This window comes from Hippocampus comes, unplaced genomic scaffold, assembly GCF_001891065.2.
Source record: "Hippocampus comes isolate QL1 unplaced genomic scaffold, H_comes_QL1_v1.1 scaffold261, whole genome shotgun sequence".
Taxonomy (NCBI): domain Eukaryota; kingdom Metazoa; phylum Chordata; class Actinopteri; order Syngnathiformes; family Syngnathidae; genus Hippocampus; species Hippocampus comes.
This window is the reverse complement of record NW_017805824.1, coordinates 1,449,088-1,469,444: the sequence shown is the minus strand read 5'-3', so window position 1 is coordinate 1,469,444 and position 20,357 is coordinate 1,449,088. Positions and strand designations below refer to the sequence as shown.

The window sequence follows — 20,357 nt, the reverse complement described above, 5'->3', positions numbered from 1 at the left end:
CAAATGATAGCAAAACTGACAGACTAAGCAGCGACGAAAGCGGGTTTTCGTTCGGCAATGTAATCGTAATGGGAGAGGTTCACTGAAAAAGAGGGATCCCAAATCAGAGCCATATGAGCCCTCTAGGCAGGAACAACACGAGCTGCTGGTAAGTCGACCCAAACAGAAGAGAGGATAATCACTGCGCCACAATGCCAAAGCCATTAAAATGCCTCTTTGCTCTTGAATATACAAACTTAAAGCAAGTAATTTTCCTTCATGTCAAGAAGCCTCACCCCACCCCCCCCCCCCCCCCCACCCCCAAAAAAAGCATGATGAGATGAAAGATGACATGTGGAAAAGATGCATGAGACAAATACAGAACAAGGATTATTGCCAGGGGTCAAATCCACATTTTGCATCTCAGCTTGGATAGGCTCGATATGATCTCACCATTATGTGTCTTGGGTTAAATTTTAAACAAAAGTTATCTTGAATAAGATTGAAATGTCGCTTTATGAAATGTATCCACAGAGTTTTGTACAATTAATAAATTTTGGGGTTAAAATGACTCAGTAGTCCACTGGTTAGCACGCCCACCTCACAGTGAAGAGGCCCAGGTTTTGATCCCGTGCGCCGGCCTCCGTGCCTGCGGGATTTCTGCGGGTACTCCGGTTTCCTCCCCTATTCCAAAAACATGCATGGTACATTGGAACCTTCTAAATTGTCCCTCGGTGTAATTGTGAGCATGAATGGTTGTTTGTCTCTGTGTGCCCTGCGATTGGCTGGCAAACAGTTCAGGGTGTACCCTGCCTACTGCTCAAAGATTGCTGGGATAGGCTCCAGCCAACAACCCTCATGAGAATAAGCGGTTCGGATAAATGATGGATGGTTGGGATTAAAATGGTTGAAATAAGTAACTTTTAATGTCTAATTAAGAAAATGTGTATTTAAAATAGCAGAGGTGGAAATTCCGTCTGAACTGACAGAAACACCCGTTTTGCTGGCAAATGATAGCAAAACTGACAGACTAAGCAGCGACGAAAGCGGGTTTTCGTTCGGCAATGTAATCGTAACTAACCGGGTCATTTCGGAGAGACCTTCACAGTTCGTCACTGATAGACTTGGACTCCCATTTCGCAGATGACTGACAGAAACACGCACTGCGTGACTCGTGTATGTTTGTTGCGGGGATGAATACACCGGGTTGCTTCTAGCCGAGCTCGTCGTCTGACAGGAAAAAAGTTTGAACATTGCTCGTCAGTCTGCTTTCACAAATCACCTCTCTGTGTGAACGCGTGTGCGTGTGTGCGTGTGTGTGTGTGTGTGTTTGTGTGTGTGTGTGTGTCTGTGTGTGTGTTTAAACTTTATTTGGCTGAGTGTTTCATTGTAGCTGGCAGGAGTATTACTTTTGATTGGTTGCCATGATAGAAATCTACAATTTCTGAGGATAATATTTAATACATGTGTATGTTGGTGAAATTATTTATGTCAAGAATATTTTGCAAACAATTACGCCCAGTTTAGGCCACATATGATTATTGGCATCAGAGTCCAAGGTGAGAAGGTAATATCATGTCATGGACTTTTATTAATTTTCGATTTATCTATGACTGGTTTACAAGGCGCACACAGTATGTTTTTTTTTTTTTTAAATGAATGTTTGAGTCGAAGAGATGATTGTAACTATTGCTTGTAAATACTATGCAATATTTTTGTTTTTGCTGTGTTCCAAAATAGATGAGTAATAAAATGATATTGGACATCAGCACAAGGTGTGGATCTTTTCCGCAGTACATACACTGCTTGGGCTGCAAATGCATGTAACATAGTATTACTATCTTGATGCCGATAGCCAGTCGCGGCCAAGCCGCCGCCCAAGAAGAAGAAGAAGAAGATCTGACAGATGTAAAATAGTGGTGATGAACTGTCCTTTGGTGATGATGGAAGCAAGGTTAAAATAATGATGAACTGCAAAAACTAATAAACAAATAAATAAATAAATAACCTGTCATCTTCAATCCATTGACAGTTTTGGTGACTGACAATGACGGACAGGTGTGGCATCCAATGGCAAATGGCAAATTATGGCCTGGCAAAATGTAGTGACACACCCACCACTCTGCAAATTAAGAAGGTCAGGCAGACATGTAGATGGATAGATAGATCGATCGATCGATAGATAGATAGCATGCAAGCGAGTTGGCTAGATAGCTAGACAGACTCGAACAAGTTGCTTGTGTTGTGTGCAGGCAGGTGAGCCCACCCAAACAGTGCTTGGTGGACAGGGTCACTGGGAGCCGCTCTCCTTCAAGTGGTTTGCTTTCAGTCAGGAGGCCCCTCCTTATAGCCCCCTACATTTCCAAGGACCCATAAAACCTTGTGATTAGTGGAGCTGTTCCATTTTTAGGTGCTAGCTCGTTAAAGGAGTTAATAGAGAAGGTGTTTACTTTTGCACACGCACCCGCACATGCGCACATGCACAAACACACACACAAACACTCAATGACTCTTGAAAACTTGAGGACACTGGATAACAATGCTCGTATTATGTTTATGTTTATAGAATTGCACAGCACGGTGTGGACATCTCAGAACTGGATTTCAGTAGCCTTATAGCAAAATTAGTTGAGTCATTTTCAAGCATTTTTGGAAAACAAGAAAAAAACAACAAATTCAACAAACGTGTACAGTCCAATTGCTTCTATTCAACATATTTGGTCGTATGACGTTTCCAACAGCAACGATATGGAGTATGCTATGCATTTACTGTACATGACGATAAAATGTAAATAGTGGCGGGTAATTGTTTAAATGTTTACGAGGGTAAAAGTAGAACTATAACACATTCTGTTTCCGCTCAACTGTTGTTTAAAAAAAAAAAAAACAGAACCAATCGAAGGTCAAACAGCTTCATGGAAGCACTGTATGTCAGCACTCAGAAGCTACCTCTGCATCCCAGCTAAAAAGAAAATGCTGTTCTCTAGCCATCAACCACTGACCCAGTTGCTGTGGTGGAAATTCAAGTAGCCCGTACATTGTGTTTGGTTGTGTCGAACAGGAGGCACAAGTGTTTTGGGGTTATCAAAACATAGCTCGGTGGTAGCAAGCCTGCCATGTAGGTTTCTTTCTGCTCGGCTTCACAGTGTCAACACGCATTCACAAACGTGTGACGGACAGACATTCGGGGTAGCGCACGAGCACTTTTAATTCTGTCAGATGTAATGCGTGCTGAATAATTTGCGACGTTTACGCGGCAACCAGCACAGTCTCAACAAGCCGAGCCGCCACATTGTTTTGATGCTCGTACGGGCAAAAAGATATCAACATGAAAAATTGTCTTTGGATTCTGAAAAGGTCACACACACTCCCTGGTCAAATGACAGTGATGTGATATTCTCCTTCATAGCTCAGAGGATAAAACCACAGGCATAAGATCACACAAAACACATGCCACTTAATAATCTGACAACTATCTTTTTTGTGTTGGGACTTATAATCAATGAAACAACTAGTATGTAAACTACGTCTAAATATACAGCAGTTTCTGATTTGATTTGAATGAGGTAATCATTTGAAAATGTGATGGAAACATTGGACAGTATTGTAACGCACACAAAATTATTATTTTGCATTCTCTCTGTAATAACATTTCTAAATTGTCAAGTCTCTCTCTAGTTATCCGGGATAAAATGGTGGTACTCTTTCTACAGTGCATCGATGTCATTGTGTCATTGTGACTCGCCACATAAGACAGAGCATGTTACTTTTTCTTGATCGGATCATTCAATATAATGTAAAGAATTATACTGTTTGTGTAACTATGAAAGTCAAATAAACTGGGCCATATAAAGATTAAATAAACGCCTTTTTAAACATAATGTGCTTTGCAGGGATGACGGATGTGGAAGAAAAATGATTCACAATGTTATTCTTATTAGCATAGTAGTGAAGTATTGGGCTTAATTTCAGTCAGCATCGATAATTACAGATGTTCTAACTTCCGTGCTCCTCAGTAGTGTGCTTATGTGGGGAAGACGCTATCCCCAAAGTCATAACATTATACATATCACGTTATACCTCATTTGTTGTTCATAAAATGTAAGCGTAGCAACCTAATGCTCTCTTGTAATGCATAGATTACAGTTGACCATTTGTATTAGGACAACTTCATCTTTTTGACCGGCTCCTTATGTCATAGAACATGTTTTACTTGACTTGTAAAGTGTGATGCTGAGACAGTAGGAGCTGGTTAACAGTGGAGCGAACAAGATTTTCACTTCTACGTCATATAGCCATTCGAAGGTGTTTGTATGCGCAACGTAATCTTATTGCAAGAGTTGCACTGAGGCGACTGGTCATTTATGCTAAAGAAGATGCGGTTAAGCCACACTTCCATTCAGCATATGTCTGCCCCATACACACGCACACTCACACGTGCAGTTCTTTGAAGGTTCGGCACATCTTTGCTGGTCAAAAACGGTTCTTGTGCACTCAAATCATGCTTTTGTGTCCCAAATTTTTCCTCTTAGGTGCTTGTAATGGCGGCACAAATCTAACATCATCCTGGAGCCCCAAACTACGCCACACAGAATACCGGTCCTGGGGTTTGCGTCCAGATTTTTTTTTTTTTTAAATGGATATATATTGAGCGCAATTTTTATTGACATTGATCAGGCGTCTATTGCGATGTATATTGATATTGTAAAACTGCCAAGCCCGATGATCATAACTGGGCAATTTTATAGCAACATCACATGCTTTTTTTTTTTTTTAAAAGGTATGTTGGATTGTACTTGATATTCTTTTTACTAAAATCTACAAAATATTTGTCAGACCATGCTGAGGGAATCCAAGGTTAATACTGTACATGATAATGAGTCCTCTCGTGAAGCTGTCACTTTGCCGTGTGCATGTACATTATAAGAAGCATGAAAGAAGAAGAATAACACGTTCTGTCTGTGTGTGCTTTTTTTCTCACATGTACAGTAAGTATTCATAGTATCCTATGCATATAGAAATGCACAAATACATGTGCTTGTGAAGAACGATGGAGGGTTAGGTCACACCTACCTACACTACCTACACACATGGCTTCACCGTGATCTGTTTAGAATTGTAAATGCATTGCATAGGCCATGATGTCAAATTTTATATATATATATATATATATATATATATATATACAAATGTGTGTGTGTGTGTGTGTGTGTGTGTGTGTGTATCGTTCATTTACAAACTCATGCATGTCTTTTCCTCTCAAAAGGGGAGGGGCGCCACAAAGGGAGCAAACCCTCATGCAGGAGAACAGCATGCAGCCCTCATGAAAAATAAGCAAGTGTCGAAGCCCTGGGCGCAGAGCGTGGCTCCATCAGCACACAGGCCAGGGAGGGGAGACACAACCCACCACACACACACACACACACACACACACACACACACACAACACACCACACACTGCACGCACGCGCACAAACACACACCCACACACACACACACACACACAACACACTCACACAGGAGCTCACACAGGAGCTTCCAAACTCCTGCTGTCTAACCACTGTCCTGTTGTGACACTGCTCACCCCAACTGAGACAAAATAAATACCCAAGACGATGATGTTCATTAGCTCCACCACAACTGCTCCGTTTTCCAACTTCAAGCATCTTATTTTTCACCTCATCAAAATGTCTCATCTAAAAATGCACAGCAAGAAACAGAAGCCTCTTTATTTATTTAATACTTGAGCTCATTCCAGTTAGCCAAATTTTGTCCAATGACTTTGAGCCGCTCAGAGCACAAAAGAACAAAGCTTTTTCACATATTGAAGAGATAAATCAAGTCACGTCATTGCCTGAGACCAAACAACAATCATAAGTTCATTTTAGAAAGTAGAACAATTCAATATGCAGTACTATAGTTCAGATTACCTACAATATTTTAGGCACAAAAGTTAACGTGCTGCCAACCTCTAAAATTATTTGGAAATCGGATGCTAATAAAAGTCGAATTGTAAAACCTAGTTAAAACAATTTAGCTGGTCACCCGGAGTTAAAATACTAATTTCAGACCTTTGTGCTATATGATTTTGGGATTTCATTAGAGTTCTACCATTATGAGTCACATTAACGATGGAAAAGGTTTTGAAGTAATTTGTCTTTGTCTTTTTTTAATCACAAAAACCTGGCATTTAAACAGGGGTGTGTAGACTTTTTACATCCACTAAAGGTAAAAAAGACAAGAGTGCAATGCCACTGTAAACCACATCCGCATTGAGAAACACACTTAAATAATTCCACCTGACAGTGGCAGTCAGTGTCAGTCATCACACCCAATGTTTACCTTTGTGATGGCAGAATTTTCGATACGTCTTTTGGACTGGATCTCATTAGATTGTGCAGGTGCTGTGAATCTATGATCTGTATTTCAATGTTCCGACAGCGTGACACTGACAAGATCAGCAAGCGCATCTACTCCTGCAACCAACTTGGCTTTTGATAGGCAGAAACTGCAAGGGTCCAGTACAGAACTCAGAGAGGTGAGCTATTAGGCAAACAATGTCCACATATTGAAAAGTCTAGTAACAAAAGGAACAAACAAGTGAGCGGTACATGAAAGCTGGACATTTATCAGCCAGTCGTGTGTATGTGAACACAGAAGGGGAGCTAGCAATGAGTAGGACAGAAAGTGGGGATAAATGCTTTCAAAGCCCAGCAGACGGCAAAGGTCTCAGACTTTGGACAGCAGGGAAAGCGGATGGGCATCGCCTTACCTGACGGGGTTTTTGGTCTCACTTCCTCCCACACCGACCCCTCTCTGGCAGCGCCGTCTTTTCAAGTGACTGTTTGAAGCCAGCAGGTAGAAAGGTCAGGTCCTTCTGGTCACAGTAGGCTCGTCCAAACAACGGTGACGAACGCTGGATGGCCTGCAGCTATTGCCTCTGTCCTCACTTTGTTGATCTTTGTTGTGTTGTCAAAGTAATTCACTCGAATGTAAAGCTATTGATTCGATGCCTGGGCACCTGAAAACATTTTGGCCATGTACTCCTAGAATTCCAGCTATCTCCAGGGTTTTCCAAACCTATACTGGTATTTTACGGAGTCCGGGTCTGAGAAGAGCACATCAGGATGAAGGCATGACCTGCAATGAGAAACAAAATGTTAGTTTATTACACATTTCAATTCGGGTCTGTGAGGAGTGACATTTCTGTAGAAGAAAAAAACCCAAAACCTCAGAGCTCATCAGCTGTTGCTAAAACTACAAAATGAACGTCTATTCATTGGTGAACAACTACGGGAAGACGGATTCTTATGATTATACTTTGTATTTAATTTCTCCCCTCATACCACCGCCGAGTTTGAAAAGGAGAAATGACAAATATTTCCGGTGAAACTTAATTTTCTCGTAAGCAGAGCAAGACATATTCCTGTAATAGCATACATAATTGCCTGCTCTGCACAGGATCTGTCGCACATGACAACAAAGTCTCAGAGACAATACGTATTTATTCCGCTGTCAATTCCGGGAGAGGATTTTTTTTTTTTTAAACGGCTTTGAATTCCACATTGGGCCTGGTTTGTGAAGCAGGGTAAATATGCTTGTCATGTGTTCCAATAGTTCCTCAGCCACAGATTTAGTGGGGGAATACAGGAGGGAGAGGCACACACTTTGTGATAAGTGAATCGCTCTTTTGAAGTCACTTCCATTTGGAAACAGTGCGTGATTATTTTTACCTCTGTGGTTGTTACTCAAGTTAAAACCCCCGTTTAATTGTTCCCAAGAGTTCTTATTGCGTCGCTGATAAGGAGCTCAGGGAGCAGCGTTTAAAATTGCCTCAAAAATAACTTGACTTTGTGCTCATCGGCCACAGGTCGGAAAGAGCGACAAAGAAAGACGAGACTCGGATTGAGTTTCTGTGATTGCAATGTGCGCTCAGCGTTTCTTAATGCTCTTTGTTTGAAATATCAATGCCAACGACGACCCCGAGCCATCGTAAATAAAGGCGGCGCAGTGCATTAGCTTTTAATCAATAGAAGAAATAGTTTTATGAGTGTTTCGTCAGCAGTTTGCAGCTGACAGACAAAGTATCAAGAATAATTTGTCGTCTCCCCCCTTTTGGCCTATGTCGGGTTACAAGGCCGCCACTTCAAAGTTGGTCAATGCGACCTGTGGAAGCATGTTTGTCGGATCAATAGCCCACCCACAGCAGCGCCGCAGGCCATCCCTGACCCGGCCCATTGATTAGGCCTCGCTCAGCTGCCAATGGCAATGTGCTGCATGTGACACCAGGCAAAGGAGCACTGAGGAAGGGGGGATGCTGGATTGCCAGTGGCAGCCCCACAGCACACCACAGATAAAAGTCAACTCCACTTAAGCAAATCGTTGACAATTAAATAGTTAGCGAGGAGAAAAATTCAGAGAGTCTCCGACGGCGGCAGCTGAATGGCTTTGGGGATTTCCGCGACTATGACCCCCCGTGTCAACGGGACACGAGCGTTACTTCAATTTGTGCAGGTAGCATGACCCCAGCCTCCGATTAGTTCATTTAGACATCTCACTGTCAACATATATGCAAAGTCATCCAGTCAATGCCTAGGTGTAGCTGGAATCAAAAGCCATCTTTGACAAAGAAAATGCAAAGAAAACTATCGTAGATGCATTCATTTAGCCCCAAAAAGTTGTTTATTACAGTTGCAGTTTGCAGAAGTGGAGAACGGTATTGCATCATCCTGAGAACCGGTTGTAACGTTTTGCCCCTCAAATGGATCAAAATAAGTCAACAACATACAGGTACACGTCACCACCCGCACGTTTAGGAGTTTTTTTTTTGAAGCACCTTATCCTTCCCAAGACCAAATCAAAAACGGTAGTGTGCCATCCAGTGGCATCTTAGTGTCAAGGGTGTTAAAGTGAGTTGAGGAGTTTCATTTTGACATACGTAGCACTTTGCCACCAACTTGAGGCATCTGCAGGCAATTAGGAACGTTACGAACGGCGCTGAATGAACTGGTTTGTGCAGTCGTGTAAACACACTTTGTCATGTAGCAAACGAAAGCATGCTCATTTACTGTTGTACTGGCCATTGATTATCACAGTACATCTATGGCCTAAAAGTGTTTTTCTACAAATAATGATTGTAATTATGACTGACTTCACGACTGTATTAGCATAGGTTAGAGACAATGACTGGTTCCGACTAATGTACAAATTTGAGTGACGTCAGCGCTGTAGGAAAGGCTGTATGTCATAAACCGAGGACCACCTGTATTCTAATCTCATTGTACTCTACTGGTGAAGCTAATGTAGTGCCTGTCATCAATACATCTTTACATCACTCTCTTCGCCCACCAAGGTGGCAAAGCACAGATGTGAAGCAGAAAATTACCCAATTTGGAAAATGGTTATTTCGGCACTCTGTGTGTGCCTTCAAATCGAAACATATCAGCTTTGTGTTGAACAGGCTCGAATTTCAAATTGAGCAAGTACAAAAGGAACTCAATCCTCTTCAACTCATGATGTATTCTTTTTTTGAGACTTGTTTTGTTTGGCTCCAAAAAAGCAAGTTGCTAAATGCTGTTGCTGCTTGCTAATTTATGTAAATGACGTCATATATGGCTTTTTCTATGAGAGGGTGAACACAGGTAATTGCCGCACCATGCACATGCCGTCCCATTGAAGTTGTCACACTCCTTTTGATCCATCTTGCTCACAGCCATTAGCGCTCCATATTAGAGTAGTTTATATGTCACTTTATTGCTCCTTTCACTTGTGAATGTAATTCTGTGGCCACTACCTCTTTGTGCATTCACCTCCTATCTACGGCTCCATATCTCTTGCGGTAATTGCTGAGTGACAGAAAGGCAATAGTGACCACTTCATTATAAAGACAACCATCGCTGACTGGATGCCGGCCTATTGGCTTTAGGTCACGGTGGCCACGCTGACTTTATCTGCCCGGGTTGTCGGAGGTTAGACCCCCAGAATCTATAAGGAACTTGACTGGATGTGCCGTGGCTGCTGTACAGGAGGGTCTCCTGACCTTGGTGGGCTGCTTATATCCACTATTGATTGCACTTTGTCTCCTTCAGTGGAGGGTGGAGTCACATCTCAACATTAGCCCCACAACTTCGGTGTTTTAACAACAAATACTATAAGAACAATGACAAAGACTGCCTCATAGTGTGAAGTTATTTGATGCAGCAGGGATTTTATCTTTCTAGTATTAAATTGGTCTGTCTGGCAAATGTTCCTTGGGTCAGAACCATGAGTTAGTCAGACATTTTGACAAATTAAATTATAAGTGAAGTCATAATTCTACCATAACTGGCAGAAATGAATAAAACCAGAGTTTGAACTATGTTTTACTTGGCTACTAAAAGAGAATAACATTTACATGAGATTTACATGAACATTTTTGCCCTCTATGGAGAACAATCAGCCTTAATGTTGTTTACTAAGGAGTTTTGAATGTATTTAGTTTTTTTATTGTTGTTTATTTGGGGTTTTTTTTGGCGGGTATTAAAACTCCCTCAGGTGGCTAAAGTGTACATACCAGAAGGAGCGGCAAAGTTTCCATTGAACTGACGCATATTATGTAATTATGTCATCGCTGTATACATCTGTAAATGCATTCCCATCCTTTATAGAATTCTTTCAAAACCATGAACATGCCGTTGAAAGGATACAACTAATTTGTCTTTGTAGAAACTAGATAGCGTGTTCTTGCACTTCAATTTTGAGCAAAAAAGGCTTTTATGGTATTGTGATTTTTCCTAATACACGGTGCCATTGTGCCAAGTGCTGAAAAATATAGTAACACACAGCATACATAACTTGAAATTCCTCATCAGCACAATATCGTGCTTAACTTTTTGTCCAATGCCCCAAATTCTCATGAGAGAACTTAGACGTGGATGTTGCTCAATCGCTTGCATTACTCGCTCAAGAACGTCACCAGTTCTCCCATGAAAAACGAAGGAGTCAAGTTGCTCATGTTTACCATCGTTAGCGTCGTCATATGGATGGAGGTGTGTGTAATTGTTTGTGCGACACTAAATGCGTATCCGGCTTGCGTTCATCGCAGCTTGTGTATGTGCGCAGCCATTTATGTACACACTAAAGCATTCGTGATGCTCGTTAGATCTTGTCTCTCTGCAGCTGCGTGGCAGCGTTCATATTAAATCACAACAATGGCAGATGAGCTCTAGCACTAGAGAGACAAGCATCTATTTGAAACTGCACTTTATTACACTTTGTTCCTTTTAATACAAAAAAAAGTATGGGAAAAGATAACCCGGTTTTAAGGATCCCGGATAAACAGCAACGATTGCATCTTTAAATAATAGATGACCCCCGCCTGTTACAGACGAGAATATAACTGAAAATAATTGAAGACAACAATGTCCTATAAGAGCACGACTGCAGCAGTGCTGATTCGGAATGTGTTACAACTTCAAACAGTCAGTCATAAACTATGGATAATCTGTACAAGAAAGGCAGGCGCCCGTTTACAATTTCCTTCTAATTAAGGCTACAGGATGAGTTCTACCTTTCTTCAAGTTGATGTGCGGTTGCTTGATTTACTGCAGGATGGGGGGTTGGCTTGGTTTGGGGAACTGTACCGATGGCAAATTAGGGTTGGGAAACAAAATGAAACAAACAATAACACTAATATAAACTGCAGTCAAAGGGATAAATATTTAACTATCTGTCTACATTTGACACACTTTAGGTGGAGAACAAATAGATCCTCAACAACAAAATCCGAAACTTGCTACAATAACTCCTTTGACCACATTGTTATTTAGAATTCTGCTTGTACTGTGATTGCAATCCGTCCTCATTATTTTGGTAGAGACGACGCCTCTGTGTTAATTCCGTCTCTAAAGGAATGACACCGATCTAACACAAATCAAAACAAATCACGATGTTACAGCAAAAACATTGAGTTCATTTGGGGAAGTGTTGAGAGGAAGTAGTGAGTTGTAGAAGTATTACTGGTGAATCTAAAACTGCCATTTAAAAGCACAATACACTAATGTGGTACAGTGTATGTAGGCTGCTGCTGAGCTGTCAGATATTCCGGATTATTCATATTTTGTTACGGAAATCTCTGAAAACGACCTATTATGGATGGAAAATGTGGTATTCTGGATATTGAAAAAAAAAGTCATTCACAAACACTGCTTCCGCTGGTGGCTTCAATGATGCAAGCGTCATAGAAGCTACATGAACGCTAGCAGGTGAGTTGAATGTTAGCTGAAAGCCAACGACTTGACGAGACATCAATCGTTGCTAGTTTTTATGGGTTCATACCAGCGGCAAGAAACAAGTAAAGCCGTACAAAACCAAGCTTCATCGGCAATTCATTTTGTCCATTAATGTGACATGAATTGTGCGCTAATGGTAACTTTATCCATCATTAAATAACAAAGCCATCAAGCTGCACTGTGTAACTTGCAATACTGTCAATGTCATAATAATAATAATTGTTGGAATATGCCAAATGGTCACAGTTGAGTGAAGCGTAGCTAATGGGGAGGGACATTTTTTAATCATTTTTGTTTGCATTTTGGTCCTTGGAAGTATGAAAGTGAAGATGAGTGAGTGGTTCAGAAAATGGATCAATGGATGGATGAATTGTTGTTGCATTACAATAAATTCCACGTGAAAGAAAAATAATTTAGTCTTTAATTTTATATGGCTGCATTCTGATCTTTACATGGTAGATGCAATAAGTAAAATAAATGATGCGTATAGAGTCATGATTATGTTGTGTAATTGAACGATTTTCTGATTTTTTTATGATACTATTACAAATTATACTGCAATAACAGAGTCCTGCTGTAATGCCAAAAGTTAAGAATATTTAAATTCAGAAACTGTTCTGGAGGTGAATTTCAAAAGGTTGGCAGCTCTGATGCTGCCTTGATTACACTTAATAAAACAAGTGCGTTCCGATTCATTTTTCATGTTTTTTTTTGTTTGTTTTTTTTTAGGGTTTTTTTTCCCAGTGTAGTGCTACTTTTTTTCATGAAAAACTTGCAATGAAAATATGGTGGGTTTTTTTTTTGGGGGGGGGGGGTGCTGGACTGGATTAACAACATTTCCATTCATTTCAATGGGGAGAGTGGATTTGAGATTGGAATGATTTGTTAAAACTGTAAACACAGAGCAAATTACAGTTGTGAGTCAAGGCACCACTGTAAAATGATACTCTTAGTATTAATTGTGCGGTTTGAGAGTTGATTTTGCCCTTTTGCCTTCTAGTATTATGACTGCGTAGAAGCTCCTTCCGTATTCTGTGTGTGCAGCCGGGTAGCATTGTGGGGAGCAGGAGGTGGGATAAAGCAGTATTTGATGATTAATCACTGGACATAATAAAGCTTCTCACCATGAGTCCAGAGTCCAGCTGATTCCAAGATACGATCGGAGGCGATTAGAAAGAGAGAGAAAAAAAAAAAAATCATTTCTTACAGTGCATCGGTAGCAGACTCTAATGATGTGTTCTGATTGGACCGTGTGGTGAAGATAATAAAGGACCTTCTTCAGAATGGAATTGGAGATTATTTCTTTGCTTAACTTTTATGAAACAGGGCAATGAGCCTGGATGCTGCCGATTTGAGGATTAAGATAAGATGACCTTTCACATTATGTCGCCATGTATAAAAGATGAAGTTTACAGTCTCTCGTCACATTAGACCTTATCAATGGTTAGAGCCTCTGTGACATCCCTTTGAACATCACAATGTTTTTCAGTGCTGCAATACAACAGGCCGTTACCCCCCAGTGTGGGATTATTGTTCCAGAGTGTGTATGTGTGTGTAGTACAGCAGTAGCGGGGAGAGGCACGCTTGCTTTGTTTGGACGTTGCCGTATTGCTTCTCCAGTTTATTGAAAAGAAAAAAACAAATCTATTGAATGAAATGTTTATTTTCATGATCATGTGCGTCATATCACAATGAGAATGTAGATCAAGATGAGAGAGCGTTTTATTAAACAGCAGAATTTGTAGCATGCAATCATATGATCAAGCCCCCCCCCCAAAAAAATGGAACATATGGCTTCGTATTGAACAGCAGCAGAGCAGGTTGGTCTACTCTGCAACTAGATAATAGAACATTTTCCCCAATAGATGGTTGTCATAGGTTTAAAAAAAACACAAACAAAAAAACCCCCAAGGAAATAAATCAATATTAACAGTTGTCTTAAAAACAGTAAGTAAAAATAACCGTCAAATAGAAGGCCAAGTATCAGCTGTTTCAAATGCAAACCAGCATGTTTGTTGGATCAAGTTTAAGACGTGCTGTTCAAGCTGAAGGAGTAGCTGTCACTTACAGATCCTGTCACTTGTTTTAGCGTCACAGCCAGTGAAACTATATTTGAAACCAGTCAAGCGATCTCACCTCAGTGGCACATCAGTTTTGTTTGGAGCTAGAACAAAACTCAATTGCGGGTGCTCGGAAAGAGGCGCGCTTGCATTAGAACCGGCAGCTCTTTCCGCTGGCTGTGGGGTAAAAGCTAGTCACTGTATTACAGGCATCAGACAACTGGCCACCATCACCCCGCTCCTTTGATATGGGAGTTATTGTTTAGCACTATAACTTACGTCCCGGCTTTGCAAGGACTTATTTCTATAACCTCTATTATTTTCTGTCATAAATATTCAAATCCAAATCAAAAAACCTCAAGCTTAGCGAGGAGAATAGCCAAAAACAACATGCGGCTTTTCAGCCCCCCACACCCAGCTCTCAGTCTTCTATAGAAAATCATTAAGAAGATGAATAAAGAAATCAGACGGAATGCTGAGACGAGCGCATACAAGGCCTGGTAAAAAGCACTCATGTGAAAGAGTCGGGATGGAATTTTTTTGTGGGGGGGCCAAGGATCCTCAGTTCTTTTGTTCTTTATTTGTTGGAGCGTTTCGTCACGTTTTGCATTTCCTCCTTTTAGACAGTGAATTAATATTTACGCTCGGAATATTAATCCTGATTCTGCTGTGGATTAGTTTTCTATTGTCCCCTCGGCGCTGAGCCATAAATAAAGGCGCTGACATGGAGAGGAAATCTATACCTCGCTGGCCTGCAAACAAAGACCTCTGCACCCCGAGATAACACATGTCCCTGCAACACGGACCCCCCTCTGTCGCCCACATGCCGGATCCCCCTCTCCCCTCACCCCGACTTCCCCCTTCCACTCATCATCCTCTCTCGCTCTCCTTCAGACAAACTTTGCCATGGTAGATTTGCAAGGCAATTGTGCCCTTAAAGCGTGCCTCTTCCTCAGCTTATACCGTGCGTTTTCCAGAGTTTATCAAAGAATACAATGGGGTTATGCTTTCGCCATTATTCTCCAGGCAAGAACGGTAATTCAACTGCGCAGCGCTCGTACTGAGGCAGCCATGATGTCTCACTCCGGAACACAGAGAGTGAGAGAGAAACGCAATGCATTACTTTGTTGACCTTTCCTGTTCCCATAGTTTACAAACAGCTGTGAAGCTCATTCCTCTGGGCTCTTTGTACATCAGAGGCTGTGAGTGATGGAGGCACGCCAGACTTAAATGAAGGGCTTTTTTTTCAAGCTCGCCTCCATCGTGGCTGACAAACACAACCTAACAAACGTGCATGGGCTTTATCTCCACTGCCAAAGCCAGCGCGGGCGCGCGGGAAGAAATACACAGCAAACAGATAGCATGACATCCTTTCATGTAAGTATATATTTTAACAGACAATCTGTTCAACAAAAGAAGAAGGAATCTAAATACATCCACATATCAGCGGAGCCACCCACATGCGCAGTAAGAAGTTGCGTTTGTTCATCCGGGACATCTGAAACTAAAACGCATGTGACTCTCCTCAGTGGAAGTCATCCTCAAAGCTGTGAAACAGATGCTGAGAAACAGTTGGTACATGGTCCAATGACATTTGGCTACGATGTCAAGCAGTCAGTATACAGCTTGTAAAACACAATTTACTGCCCCCGTCAAAATAACAACATAAAGCTATTAATGTCTAAACCACAGCCCAAAAAAAAAAAAAAGTGAAGCTATCCGAATTGGGCCCTGTTAGCCATTTTCCCTCGACAATATGATGTGATTCATTCGCGTTCCAATATGTCAGGTATGATTGGGAAGGAGGTGTGTTAGATTCAAAGTTACCACACTCACACTGGCCACTGCAAGTTCAATATGGTACTACCTGACGATCTGAAAAATAAACCCAGCCAAAAAAAATAAATAAATAAAATAAAGATGTAATTGTTCTACATAAAGATGGCCGAGTCTAGAAGAAGATCGACTGTGGGTGTACTCACGTTTGTGAAGGCAAATAAGAACATTGATCACTGTGCTTCACAGATTGGGTTCACTCACACGATGTGCCTGAAGTTCAATGACAGAACTGAGAGGAGAGGGTGGAGAAAGAAGGTACGTTGGACTGAAGAAGACAATGAAAGGAGAAAGGAGACCCACCCAAAAAAATATTGTTCATGGAGGCAAAGAGCATAACTGTTAACAGAAGGGCCATAAAACTATGATGCGCCATATTTTTGTTTATTCGGAAAGTTGTCAGTGAGCCATTTAGCATCTTGCTGGTTCATGGTGCTAAGATGCAACAAACAGAAGGGTGCCGTAAATATTGATTGGGGGCCGGGGGACCATTCCAGTCATGCCATCATGACACTTTCGTTTCATTGTCAAATTACTTTGACAATGAAACAAGTGTCAGGTACCCCTCCAATTTGAAGAGACCATATTGAACTTGATCCAAAATACATGTCGGCTTCAACAGCGGCTACCTTGTTTTTTATGCGCCAGTTATTTGTATTTACCATTTTAAAGATGATCCAGTAACTCCTTAATCTTGTCCCTTGTGTAATCCCTCTCGAAAGTTTAATGAAATTATAATATGCGGCTCTTGTGTAATCCTGATTAACCACGACTAATTAATTTAGTCTGACTCAATCTCAGAACAAGAAGGCATGCTTTGTACTAGATTTGAGTAAAAATAATTTGTATGTGAAGTTTCTGGAAATGGTGACAATGGTGGCTTTAAAGGAAAGGATTCTTTGTCCGAAGGCTGAGGCATCTTTTGGAACGATACACTCTTCCCCACTGTTCCTTTGTTACCAACACACAAAATGTAGTCTAGCAATGCAATTTTAAATAACCTCTAAATTTAAATCAGATATTTCTTACCAACCACATTCAATATATTTGAAGATAATGGATACATGTCAAGACTGATAACTTTGGAGATATAGCGTCAAAGTGGTTGTCACCATTTCAGTTTTTCAGATCTTTGGGGGTGTGGCTAAACAGGTGCCTATTGACACCCTTTGGGTGCGTTTGGAAATTCACTCTGACACCCTTGCATTACTCTGAGTTGTGCGGATGTCCGGGGTGGGCAAAGCGCCCCCCTCCCATTAATTTCTGAACGCAGCCTCTGTTCTCAACCAATCAGAAGCCTGTGCTTCAACCGTTTCCATCAGATTTACTCTGCTACTGTATAGATGTTTTCTTGTGTTAGGTTTTCAAACTTTTTTATAAACTCCTCATTCAAACGATGCGGTTTCAAGTCAACAACCAAAAAGTTTGTTTTCTACAAATTCCATATTCCCTTCAGAACAGGTTGGAGAATCCAAAGCCTGATGAGTAACAGTACAGCGCAAGAACCATGCTACAAACAAGAACTGGCAGCCACGCCGATGCCATCGCATGCTTAATCAATCCAGTTGTGTCTGCGCGTCTGGGTGGGGAGTCGCTCACAGATTGGAAGGGGTTAATGGGAAATCAATAAGGGGATGTGCTTATGAGCAGGACATGGGGAAGGAGGGACACTGGGGTCTGAGTGAGAGGAGACAGAGGGGAGGGGGAGAGAGTACCATTGTTTCCTGTGATAGCGGCACACTTCCCAGATGTTATCTGTCACTCAGAGGACAACACTGGTGACCAGATGTTTGGGCTCTGAGTGGTTGACTGGCTGTACATCTTTTTGGTGGATCAATACAGGTCAAGTGCAAGGCAATATTTACCACAAGTCTGCAAACAGAAGACACTGATCCATGTGAAAGACTGAAATGAACTTGCGGCCATATGCATCTGTGCATTATTTGAAGGGCTCTTTTCCAAAATTCTAGAAATCAATTTCCAAAATGGATATCATGTACAGTATGTGTATATATTAGCAATGTCTCTGTCACAGTTTTTGCATGTGAGTCCGAGTCCAAGTCTCTTGATTTTTGCCAATCCAAAACCTCTGCAAAGCAACGAAGCCAGTCCTTGCAGGCGATGCAATAACAATTCTCAACTAGGGCTGTCACAAATGACGATTTTGCTAGTCGAATAGTCACCAATAGTAGAGGCAGTTAATTGACCACTCGTTGGCACACTGTATTTAAATCGCGACCCCAGCAAGAAGCTGCTCTTACATAATCATCAGTGGTTTACAGCCTGAATCCTTGAAGGTGAGAGCAAACTAAAACTAAACACAATAATGATAACAGCACATGTTCCACTTTTATTAAAGCCTTTGCTGTATTGGCTTGATTGTTTTCTCATTGATATATATCATAATATGTCCTCAATGTTTCCTTTTTGTCCATCCATTGCTGGTAACAAAGGGCAATACTGATTTGAAAGGAAAGGTAAAAATAAATAAATAAATAAAATACACAAGAAGCAGGCCAAGCAGTCCTCCAAAGGCCCCGGGGGCCATATGGGGAGGTGGGTTGGTGCTTGGAAAGGGGGAACCCGAATCACGTCCCAGTGCAGTGAGGCTCTTTGTAGTTAGAGCAAGCTGAACTTGCCAGAGGCTCTCTGCTCTAACCCGTACTACTCACACTGTTTGGGGAAATTATACCACCGAGTAATAATTAATCAAGTAAATGTTGAGTCGCTTTGATTTGGATTACATTAACATATGATCAATAATGTATTAATCAAATACAAGTAACCACCTCTGTATAATAGCATACTTAACAGCATACATATATTTGTCAACTGAGGATGACGTCAATTATGGCCACAGTGTTACGTGCATCTTTGCACTTCAAACAACATTATGTAGCGATTGCACTGTACTTTATCAGCATTAAAGTCAAGCTTTCATAATACAGGAACTCGGTTTTTATGGTTAGCAAGACGGCAACCCGGATCACTTTAGCAGTCGGTAATATAAGTGGGCGTCACTAGCTAAGGCTGAATTCACTTTTTATTGTTACAATTCGGTACTCTGGTCCGACCGAACCACTTGGTATGGTTGGGAACACGGACACTTAGAGTTGACATAACTCTTTTATTAGTTGTATGCAGAAATATGCAGAAAGCCCCAGCCGAATTAAAAAGCATGAAGACATCATCTGGCGAAACTCAAACTCTGTTTTGAGTTACATATGCGTTTTATTTCATTTGGTGATGTTTTTACGTGCTGAAATGAAAGCTTCTAAACGTTTTATTACAAGAGAAATGAGAAATGAGTGGCACACACATTGACATACAGATGGAGTTTGTGAGATGGAATGTGTCAATCTTTGCTTTTATATCATCATAATTTGCTTGGGATAAAGTGGGAAACAAATCAGCTTTCTTAAGGTAACGTGTCCTTGTCTGTTTCTGTTGACAGATGAATGCTTCCAGTTCAATTGCATTCACCACAGAAGATTAAAAGTTAACCGTATTTCACTATAGGGAGAGCCCTGAAGCAAAACAGTACAATTATTCCATTGTGTTATTCCAACATTGTCCGCTTGATTTGATTGCTGCTTCAACCATTCAAATTGGAAAAAGAAGGTAAAAATACAAAGTATGACAAATTCAAAGTGTGACTGCATCCGACAGAAAAAAAATAAAAACAGCGCTAATGAAGAGTGGGGAACGTAATGCGTGCAATTTATGCAAAGCTACTCCAAAAGTAGCCAAGTGGATTGAAGCAAATTGTTCGTTACCGCTATCATTTGCAGAGCAGTCGAATCAGCACTGCTTTTGTATTTTTATATTTTCACTGAAATGCATCTTCTGTTTCCCCAAGATAAAGTTGTGCTGTTTAAATAAAAGCATCCGTTCGCGCCTTACACTTTGCTCATCGGGGGAACTTCATGCCCAGGGATTTTCTAAACACAATTCATCAAAGTGGAACAGCACTTTTTTTTTTGCATTCCTAATCCTTTTTGCTGCAGATGAGAGATTTGCTGTTCAGACTCATTAAGATTAAAGCGTTTTGCCAGAGTTATTTAAGAATGCAAAGTTCCATGTGAAACCGTTCAGAGTTCAGAACAGAGGAAAATCCTATCAACATGCTTGGTGCACTGGGGGCAGATCTTAGCCTATATTGCTATATTTGGTGTCAGTGATTGAATGATGGCAAGGGATATATATATATATA

General features: G+C 41.1%; 1 protein-coding gene across 1 annotated transcript in view; it reads right to left on the bottom strand.

The window, feature by feature from the left end:
* Positions 1-20,357, bottom strand: part of zfhx3b (zinc finger homeobox 3b) — a 218,663-nt gene that overhangs the window by 159,409 nt on the left and 38,897 nt on the right. The window contains exon 3 of the mRNA XM_019886699.1: positions 6,752-7,119. The gene's annotated coding sequence lies outside the window, so the exon portion shown is untranslated. The remainder of the gene's footprint in view (positions 1-6,751; positions 7,120-20,357) is intronic.